Raw genomic sequence first — 10121 nt, 5'->3', positions numbered from 1 at the left:
TTCTACAAAGTACATGTGGGAGCAGATTTAATGTGAGTTCTTGGCTATCAGTCTGAAAAACATCATTTCATGAAAGCTAGCACCAACCACTAAAGTCAGTTGAACATAACAACATGGTGCAAGCTCTTTGGCCCATGATGTGGCACCATCCGTTTAACTTACTCCAAGATCGATATAACCTTTCCCTTATGATGACCTTTTAACCTACTCTAAGATCTAAAGAACCTTTCTTGCCCACATAGTACTCCATTTTTCTATCATCCATGTGCCTATCTTACAGTTTATTAAATGCCCCTCATGTATCTCCCTCTACCACCACCCATGACTGGACATTCCACACACCTTTCACTCTCAGGGTAAAGAAACCTACCTCTGTCATTTCCCAAACACCTTAAGATTATGTCCTCATAAGCCATTTTTGCCCAGGAATAAGTCACTCGATCTATACCTCTTTTTATGTTGTGCATCTCTATCGAGTCACCTCTCATCCTCCTTCATTCCAAAAAGAAAAGCCCCAGCTTGCTCAATCTATCTGCATAAAACACGTTCTCTAATCCAGGCCGCGTCTTGGTAAATCTCCTCTGCACCTTCTCTAAAGCTTCCGCATTCTTCCTATAATGTGGTGACCAAAACTAGTCACAATATTCCAAGTCTGGTCTAACCTGCGCTTTCTAGAGCTGCAACACTACCACTGGAACTCAGTCCCCAGAGTAATGAAGGCTCACACACCCTATGCCTTCTTAACCCCCCTATCAATTTGCATGGCAACTTTCAGGGACCAAGGAACGTGGACCAAGGAACCACACTGCTAAAAATCCTGCCTTTTGCCCTGTATTCTGCCTTCAAGTTCATGTTTAGGAATTAGTTCTCCTGGTGCAGAGAGTAGCCGTTGAGAATTTTGACACGTAGTTTAGTGTGTCCCAGAGGACTGCTGATCCATTAATTTTAATGAATGCAAAGTCATGCAGTGCCAATGAACCTCAGAGCCCAGATTCTTGATGTGCACTTCACAAACCTTCCCATTTGGAATGCAAATCTGCAAAGTGCCAAACGACCAGAGTTAGCTATGGACAAGAGATGTTGATATTCTGAACAAAATGAATGATGAATTGCTGGCAAATATAACCACTCAACGTGGAGTGGCACTTTGCTGTTTGCACTTAACAAATAAAAAGGTCACTCTCAAGGCTGCCGAGTGTATATTTGCATTTCTTTAGCAGTGCCGTTCAAAGTGGCTTGGCTTCCAAGAGAAGCAAGTGTGAATTAATCAGCTCATTACGGAAAACCACTTTCTTAGTCTGCTTGCTGTGTAAACAGTGGCAGGCAGCATGCAGGCACATAGATACTGCAGTCAGACTGGGAACCATCAAAACCCTGCAGAAATGAGAACTGCATCTCCCCCAGGCACCCAGGCATTCGAACAAGGCTCTGCGACAAGGTAAACCGTCATTGGATTCAAGACACACTTAGATTCAAGGAGGTCCAAATGCTTGTAAAGGTGCTGAGATGGAAATCCAAAACTGTGGGAGAACCTAGGTGTTGAATAAAGATCAGAGACTAGAAACCAAATCACATGAAGAAGTACGAACATATTTCAGTAGTACTGTACAATGAAGTCTGCACTCACACCTTACCTTACCCTATCCTAGTATTACAAAGAAGGCACAGCAGTGGCTCTACATGTTTGGAATTTTGTACAGATTCAGCATGTTATTGAAAACTTTGATAAGTTTCTATAGGCGTAGTGTGAAGAGTTTCCTGACTGGTTGCATCATAGCCTGGTATGGGAGCACCAATGCCCAAGAATGGCAAAGTTTATAGTAAGCGGTGGAAAGCACAGTCTGTCACAGGAAATGCCATCTCCACCATTGAGCACACTTCCAAAGAGCGTCGCCACAAGAAAGCAGCGTCCATCAGCAAGGGTCCCCACCACCCAAGCCAGGCTCTCGTTTCGCTGTTCCAATCGGGAAGGAGGTACCGGAACCTTAGGTCCCACACCATCAGGTTCAGCAACAGTTATTACCCCTCAACCAACAGGCTTCTGAACTGGCGTAGATAACTTCACTCACCTCAATACTGAACTGATTCCACAACCTTTGGACTCACTTTAAAGGATTCTACAACTCATGTTCTCAGTATTATTCACTTACTGCTTTATTATTACATAGAAACATAGAAAACCTACAGCACAATACAGGCCCTTCGATCCACAAAGTTGTGCCGAACACGTCCCTACCTTAGAATTTACTAGGCTTACCCATAGCCCTCTATTTTACTAAACTTCATGTACCTATCTAAAAGTCTCTTAAAAGACCCTATCGTATCCACCTCCTCCACTGTTGCCAGCAGCCCATTCCATGCACTCACTACTCTCTGAGTATAAAATTTACCCGACATCTCCTCTGTACCTACTCCCCAGCACCTTAAACCAGTGTGGTCTTGTGGTAACCATTTCAGCCCTGTGAAAAAGCTTCTGACTATCTACATGATCAATGCCTCTCATCATCTTGTACACCTCTATCAGGTCACCTCTCATCCTCCGTCGCTCCAAGGAGAAAAGGCCGAGTTCACTCAACTTATCCTCATTAGGCATGCTCCCAATCCAGGCAACATCCCTGTAAATCTTCTCTGTACCTTTTCTATGTCTTCCACATTCTTCCTGTAGTGAGGCGACCAGAACTGAGCACAGTACTCCAAGTGGGGTCTGATTAGGGTCCTATATATTTTTTCTTTGTATTTGCAGTTTGTCTTCTTTTGCACATTGGCTGTTTGTCAGTCTTTCTAGTCTACAGATTTCTTTGTTCTGCTGTGAATACTAGCAAGAAAATGAACTCAGGGTAGTATTTGGTGTCATATATGTACTTTGATAATAGATTTACTTTGAACTTTGTAAAAGCAAGTATTTGGTGTTGCCGATGGCAGAGCCTGGACAGTGTGAGGTGCAGGGGGGAGTGGAGTGAGGACTGAGGGGTGGTAATATCCACATACAGTTTGTGCCTCCCAGGTTAGGTCACATTAATCACTCATGATGTAGGGGTGGTGAACAAATGATGAAGGGTTTCAGCCCAAATCATTGACTGTTCATTCCCCTCCATAGATGCTGCCTGACCCACTGAGTTCCTCCTGCATTTTGTGTGTGTTGCTCTGGATTTCCAGCAGCTCCAGAATCTCTTGTGTTGATGAAGATTGTTCTTATGGCCCAGTCTCTTATCATGATCATAGTTTTTTATATACTGAGCATAAGAAATACTGTAGAAACGTCAGCACAGAACAGTAAACCTCCCATGAGTAACATAACAAAAGTTATAGATTGTCACATGTACACCAAAATATCCAGTGAAATGCATTGTTTGCACTGAATCAAATCAGCAAGGATTGTGCTCGGCCAGCCCGCAAATGTCACCATGCTTCCAGCTGCCATGTGGCCTCTGTGGCTTGCCGTAGAGTGCTGAGCTTCCAAGATTCTTGAGCACCTATATCTACTAATCCTTTTCTTAACCAGTGCAGTTAGGCCCTTGTACTTTTGGTTTAATCTTGTCAGGTTAATTGTGACTGGTATGGGTTTACCACATTCTATGGTTATCTAAAGCGGACTCTTGTTTAGTGACTCAGCGGGGTCATTGTGTTGAGAGAGAATGAATAGTCTTGTGGTGTTGCTCAGTCGCTCCTCCAAGGCTCTGTTGGAATTCCCGTGTCTAATCTCTTGTTTCCATGTCTTCATTGGGGACCTGCCGCCTTCCATTGTAGGGTTGAGTCGTGAGCCTGCCATCCGCAACCCCTGGGTTGAGTCGATGCCAGCGACGCTGGTGACAGAGAAAATTGCCGTTCCTTCATACTTGGGTCCAGTCCTCCGAGAGCACATTGTGACACCAGCATAGCGCACCCACAACTAACTAACCTATACATCTTTGGAAAGTGGGAGAGGACCGCAGGAGCCTGGAGGAATTGTGCAGCTCCTTATAGACAGCAGTGGGAATTGCTGTAATAATCTTAAGCTAACTGCTATGTTACCACACCCCGACACTCCCACAGCGTGGGCTTCAAGGGCAGAAACACAGTGAGTGCATGTACTATAGACACATGTGCAGTGTTTAAATTTGACAGAAAAAAATCAGAATTAGATTTGTTTTATCTGGTGACATGTCGATACGTTGTGACAGGAATGAAGGGCTGCAAGAATGGGACAGCACAGCAACAGGCCCATAGGCCCAGGATGTTGAACCAAGCCAATTCAATTAGTAATCAAATGGTCAACTAAACTAATCCCGTCTACCTACACAGTGTCCATATCCTTCCATTTTCCTCACATTCATGTGCCTATCTAAAACATCTCTTTAAAGCCCCAAATGTATCTGCCTCTATCACCACCCCAGGCAGTGCATTCCAGACACCCACTACTCTCTGTGTAAAAAAACTTGCTTCTCGCACCTTCTTTGAAATTATTTCCTCTCACCTTATATACGTTGCCTCTGGCTTTAGACATTTCAATCCTGGGAAAAGGTTATTGTCTGTCTCACTATCTATGCCTCTGGTAATCTTATCAACCTCCCCTCAGCCTCCAGCACTCCACAGAAAACAACCTGAGTTTGTCCAAACTCTGCTTGTAGGATGGCCCCTCTACTTCAGGCAGCATCCTGGGAAACCTCTTCTGCACCCTCTCCAAAGCCTCAACATACTTCCTATAATGGGAGTTATATGGAGCTTTGCTAAGAACACATCTGGAATATTGCACACTGGTCTGGTCTCACTGATGAAGAACGTACTTGTAGGAGTGGGAGTTAAGTGTAAGTACGCCTTCACGTAAATTATTCTTTGAATGGGCAGAGACAATAAACAGACTGGGCCTGGATTTTGAAAGAATGAAAGGTCTCGAATGAATTGATCTCATTAAAGCACTGAAAACTCAATGTGCCTTTTTCCAAGGGTGATGGTGGCTAATACAAGAGGAAATGTTTTAAGGTGATTGGAGAAAAGTATAGGGGGGATGTCAGAGGTGGGTTTTTAACAGAGAGTGGTAGGTACTTGGAATGCACTGCCACAGATGTTGGTAGAGGTTTATTAGGGATGTTTAAGAGACTCTTTGATTGGCACAAGGATGATAGAAAAATAGAAGGCTATGTCAGAGAGAAGGTGTTACAAGATGCTCCCAACCGTGCCAGCTTCCGAGGTTTAATGCTCTAACCCTCTGGAGTACCGGTCGCTGGTACAGAAGCCTTGAGGGCATAGGACGTCTTTGTTGATTAATAATCACATTTTGAGTGCCACGAATCGAGTATTTAAGGAACTCCTGATCATAGGTTCAGTGCTCAATCTTAAGCCTACCAGCGATTTTGTCTAGCGTTTGCTTTGTGCTCAGTTTCTTGACCCCGGTTGAGACTGTGTTTTGATCCCAGTCTTGGATACTCCAGTCATTTGGACCCAAGCTGTCCTCCTCAAGGACTCTTGTCACAGAAGGATTAGATTGATCTTAAAGAGTTGGCAAAATACAGTGGGCTGAAGGGCCTGCACAGTGTTAAAATGCTCTATGCTCTATGTTAATAGGATAGATTCAGATGTGATTTTTCTCCTGGCTGGAGTTTCTATCACAGGATCTTAAGGTGATCAAAGATATAGAGTTGGAGCGAGCTGTGTACATACATCTATCTACTGATGCCTCTGGACACATCATCAGTGATGTTCCTGGAATCATCGGGTCTTTCAACATCATACACCCTTCTCCAGGTGACCCAGCCGGGGCTGATCAGACCCCAGCTTGTGTCCAGATGGCTCGCTACTTCTGGCTCCATGGCTCCCCTCTTTTGAGCCACAGCCATCTTGAGGCCCTCTCTGCCGCATCGGTGGTACTGTGGATGGCTCTCCTCTTCCTCCCTCCCTCGATGCCCAAATTGCTGTAGGCTCTGGCTAAGGAACGGGCTGCGAATCCCCTACATCCAACCTCCACCGGGAGACACCTCGCTCTCCATCCAGCCTGCCGACAGTTTCTGACCAGTCCTTGTGTACTTGGAGAGCTTCCTTTCAAAGTGATCTTCCCATGGGACCGTCAGCTCCAGCATCACCACCTGCTTCGTAGACTCAGACACAAGGACAATGTCTGGTCGCAGGGTGGTGGCTGCAATATGGTTGGGGAATTTCAGCTGCCGTTCGAGGTCCACCAACAGCTGCCAGTCCCTTGCAGAGGTCAGGATGCCTGCAGATGTTCTTTTGGTGGGTATTGGCTACTCCCCAGCTCTGACAAAGGCAATAGCCTGCTTGGAGGGTCAGGACCGCTTCGCCCACTCAGCTCCTGCGCTGATGGCTTCAGCGATGGTCTTCAGGACCTGATCATGCCACCATCGGTACCGTCCCTCACCAAATGCCCTTGTGCAGCTGCTGAGTATGTGCTCCAGGGTTCCTCGTTTGGAACACATTGGGCACGCTGATGACTCTTCTTTGCCCCATGTGTGCAGGTTTAATGGGCTTGAAAGCACACCATACACTGCCTGGATGAGAAATTGGATGTGATGTGGTTCAGCTTTCCAAAACTCAGCCCAGGTCACTTTCCTCTCCACCGCATTCTCCCATCTTGTCCAAGCTCCCTGTTGCTTCATTCCCACCGCCTTGCAGGTTCTCCTCTCCTCCACTGCTGCTCTCACCTCCTCCTGAACTAGATGGCACCTTTCCTTCCCTCTGATGGTGTCCATTTGGGGAGTTGGAAAGGAGCCTAGCCCAGCTCGGCCTCGTGTGACACAGCCTTTCCTCCTCTTCCTGCCAGTCCTCACTTGGATCCCCGTTCTAGCCACCTTCGGGTCACTTGAGTCCCTGTACTGTACCACTTCTCCGGCTCTTGCTACCTTGAATTCCTCCTCCAGGGATTTGAAGGGCAGTTGCAGTTTGTTGTGGTGTCCATAGAGGGCGATGCTGGCAGCCCCAGCCATCTCCTGAGGGGCTTACAGACCCTCCTCTCTGAGGTTTCGACCGTCGAGATCGGAACTGCACAGACGAGGAGGGGCCGCAGGATTCTGGGAAGAATGCCATGCTGATCCACCCAGGCTTTGAACTTCCCAGGTAGGCCGGACTTGTCCACAGATTTCAGCCAGCCATCCAACTCGGTGCAGATCGCCTGAATGGATGCCGTGTCCCTTAGAGAGCTGTCAAAAACCTTACCTGAACTCTTGACTGGCTTTTCTGTGATGGTTGGGATGGCTGAACCTGCGATGCTGAACTGGAATTTGTTCTCCACCTTCCCTTTCCTCAGCACCATTGATCTTGATTTGGCAGGTTTGAAACTCATCCGGGCCCACTCCACCAGCTTTTCGAGCCCCTGCAGAATCCACCGGCAGCCGGTGACTGATTCTGTGGTGCCTGTGAGGTCATCAATGAGTGCCCAGATGGGTGGCTGCTGTTGAGCGGAATTCATTCTAGGCCCTTCACACTCTGGTTAAGCAGACTTAGTGAGCATGTTCATGGCTGGGGAGAACAGTGTCACTAAGATAGTGCACCCTGTGATGATGCCGATCTCCACCTTGTACCAGCTTGATGTAATTGTTCCTGAAGAGACCCTCATCCTGAAGTTGCTGTTATAATAATTTTACAGGTGCATCGTTGAAAGCATTCTTCTAAGCATTGAAAGCAGGCTGTATCCCAGCCTGGTATGGAAGTTGTCCTGTCCAAGACTGGAAGAAGCTGCAGAAGATCGTGAACACAGCCCAGTACATCACACAAACCAATCTTTCATCCTTGGACTCACGTTACACCGCACGCTGTTGGAGCAGTGCTGTCAGGATAATCAAGGACACGACCCACCCAACCAACACACTTCTTGTCCCTCTTCCCTCCGGGAGAAGGTTCAGGAGCATGAAGATTCGTACGGACAGATTTGGGAACAGCTTCTTTCCAACTGTGATAAGACTGCTGAACGGATCCCAACCCGGATCTGGGCCGTATGTTCGAAAAATCTCGCACCTGACTTGCACTACCTTACCTTCCCTTTTCTATTTTCTAATTATGATTTATAATTTAAATTTTTATTATATTTACTTCGATTTGTACTCCAGGGAGCGTGAAGCACAGAATCAAGTATTGTTGTGAAGATTTATGCTCTAGTATCAATTGTTTGGTGACAATAGAGTAAAGTAAAAGTAAAAGTAATCAGCAATAAGGTCTCTGACCACACTGACGTCTGGTCAGTGTGAGCTGCACCAACTTGTGCAGAATGGAGCCATATGCATTTGCCAGGTCAAACCACAACACTGACAGGTTGCCCTTGTTCTCTCTGGCCTCCCTGATGAGCTGTGTCACCACACCGGTGTGCTCCAGACAGCCCTGCAATGCCCCCCTTCTGGACTGATGTATCGATATAGGTGTTGTTTGCTAGGTAAGTGTACAGCCGATTGGAAGCAAACTGAGGAAGATCTTGGCCTTGACACACAGCAAGGAGATGATGTGGAGCTGGTCTATCTGGGTGGCGTTTTCCTCCTTCGGGATCCATACCCCTTCAGCCACTCTCCACTGTTCTGGGACCTTCCCCCTTCTCCTGAAGACTCACAGGATCTTCCACAGATGCAGCAGGAGCTTGGGGCAGTTCTTGTACACTTTGTACAAGGTGCTGCTTGGTCCTGGAGCCGAGCTTGCCCTTGCTTTGCGGACGACCTCTCTGACTTCCTTTAGCTGCAGCTCTGACATGTCAAACTGCACTTCCGGATCAGGGGGTTCTGTTAGGATGTTGCACTCTCCCAACTCCTGTTCTCGTTCAGGATCACTGTATATCTTCTTCAGATGTTGGTCTATGTCTTCCTGCGAACAGGCCAATTTCCCACTGCGCTTCTCCCCAGCAACTCCTTGGTGAACTTGACGGGGGTTGGTGATAAAGGCAGCACGTTTCTGGGCCCTTTCACGATGCCGTCTCCAATGCCACTCTGCCCAACGGAGATCTTCCTTCATCGTATGCACGTCAGCTGGGCCAAACCGATGTGCTCCTCTCCTCCTGCCTCCTTGTACTGGGACTTTAGCGCTTTCATCTCCTGTCTGAAGTTGTGGATCCTCAACGCTCTTTGGTTCTTTGAGTAGGGTGTTCTGGAGCCTTTCTTCTCCTCTTCTCCGAACCGTTCAGCTGTGACACTGACAATGATTGTTGTCGCGGCTTGTAGCTTCCTATCGACCCCTCCCTTCGCTGTCACCTCCAGAATTTGGTTGACATCTTCATCAAAATGCTTCCACAGCAAGAACATAGGGCTAAAGGAAACGGCCAGTGTGGATCTCATCAACTGGTAGAACAGGGCCTGAAGGGCTGAAGGGTTGTAATTCTTACGTTCCGGTATAATTAGTTGGAGATATCCTCTTTCCGAACTGTTCAGTGTCCATCTTCTGGAAAACTCATTCAGCTAAAACATACGTTAGAGACTAGATATTTCCATGATTCAAAGAGGAAAGACTTTGACTAGCACCAAATGTTAGGACTAATAATTCCAGCAAGTTCTAAATTCCTTTACATTCACGCTAGTAATTACCAGGACAGGATACTAATTGTGACATTTTACCAGTGAGAGTGACTTAATTCACTTTCCTTCAAATAATAAGTCAGCTGCCAAAAATAATATTATGCCTAACCTTTAAATATTAAATACATTTTCACACAGTCAACAGAGCATGTGTGTAATTCTGCAAGAAAACAAAGCTGAGGCAACCTGCTCTGTCACAGCACACTGGGAGAGGAACTCATTCCACGCTGCAAACCCACCCTGGCCAGAGCAACGTACAACCAGGTGTCAGCACGGAATTTTAGCCGAGCAACCGGATCTCGTTATGGAGTGAAAGTGCAAGAAAACCAATTTTATCCAGGGAGATCACCAACGCAGTTCCTTCTGGAAGAGCTTGCTGCCAACGGAGCGTTGGACCGGGTAACCGCGCAGCGTCAACCAAGCACCTAATGACATCAATAGTAGTGTCACACCAACTTCCATCCTGGTAAGAACAATTAGAAACTGTTGGCCAGTCCTGATGAAGGGTCCCAACTCAAAATCTCGAATGTTTATTCCTCTTCATAGATGCTGCCTGACCTGCTGAGTTCCTCCGTCATATTGTGTGTTGGAGTAGTCAGGTGTCACCTTCAATTGTTGTGGAAAGTCTGAATCAGAAGTCTTTCA

The 10121-nt window shown here is 46.7% G+C and overlaps 1 pseudogene; it reads right to left on the bottom strand.

Moving 5' to 3' along the window:
* Nucleotides 1–5770: 5770 nt before the first annotated feature.
* Nucleotides 5771–9206, bottom strand: LOC132404313 (uncharacterized; annotated as a pseudogene).
* Nucleotides 9207–10121: the final 915 nt, after the last annotated feature.

This window comes from Hypanus sabinus, chromosome 13, assembly GCF_030144855.1.
Source record: "Hypanus sabinus isolate sHypSab1 chromosome 13, sHypSab1.hap1, whole genome shotgun sequence".
NCBI classification, from domain to species: Eukaryota; Metazoa; Chordata; class Chondrichthyes; order Myliobatiformes; family Dasyatidae; genus Hypanus; species Hypanus sabinus.
The sequence above is the reverse complement of the archived record's forward strand: the minus strand, read 5'-3'. Positions and strand labels throughout refer to the sequence as shown.